The sequence below is a fragment of the Hippocampus comes genome, unplaced genomic scaffold (genome assembly GCF_001891065.2).
Source record: "Hippocampus comes isolate QL1 unplaced genomic scaffold, H_comes_QL1_v1.1 C16679224, whole genome shotgun sequence".
Classification (NCBI taxonomy): domain Eukaryota; kingdom Metazoa; phylum Chordata; class Actinopteri; order Syngnathiformes; family Syngnathidae; genus Hippocampus; species Hippocampus comes.
Window position 1 is genome coordinate 1 of NW_017836487.1, and position 682 is coordinate 682.

The 682-nt window shown below is 46.2% G+C and overlaps 1 long non-coding RNA gene across 1 annotated transcript; it reads right to left on the minus strand.

Annotated features, from left to right (window-relative positions):
- Positions 1 to 120: 120 nt before the first annotated feature.
- Positions 121 to 669, minus strand: LOC109508878 (uncharacterized). Its single transcript, XR_002166807.1, has 3 exons — positions 488 to 669; positions 312 to 405; positions 121 to 228 (listed from the first exon to the last, which is right to left on the minus strand). It is a non-coding gene; the product is annotated as an uncharacterized LOC109508878 (long non-coding RNA).
- Positions 670 to 682: the final 13 nt, after the last annotated feature.

Below are 682 nucleotides of genomic sequence, written 5' to 3' on the forward strand. Positions count from 1 at the left end.
GGATAAAAATAAAAGATCCGAAATGTGTGTTTGGTTGATTATCGCTCTGTTCTGACAATGCTTCTTTGCCTGGGGCAAGATTCGTCGTTACGACAGAGAAATTAGTTACCAAACAGACACTTCCCAATCTTTTGCTCAGGCGCTGACATCAATTCTTAAAAAAACTCACCTAAGAGGAGCAGTAACGGCAGAAGAAGCAGCAGGAGCTTCCAGAGTCTGGGAAGACATCTAGAAGTAACATATCAGCAAATGATAAGATTCACTCACAAAGACAAAAGAATATGTAAAAAAAGATGGCTTGGTGCTCTTACTGTGTCAGAAAGAAGACGTTGAGAACAGAGATGAGGGAGGCAAGATGGTACCAGCCACTGGCAAGAACCCAAATTAGACCCCGGCCTGCCTTCACTGTGTCCAGATTGACAACAAAACATCATCAGAACCTCCGAACCAAAGAGATTCTCGGGCGGCAAGAGAACACGTGACCAACCTGGAGCTGAGAGAATTGTCCACAGCAGTGTGAGGAGTCTCTGTGTCAGCGTCCCAACACCTGAGCCCAAAGCTTTAGCACCTCTCACCACAGAATGACCCGGCTGGAGGAGGTAGTAACCTGGAAACGCAAGCGCCGATTAGTCACCGCTCACGCTCTAATCAACATCGTCATCATCATCATCATCATCATCAT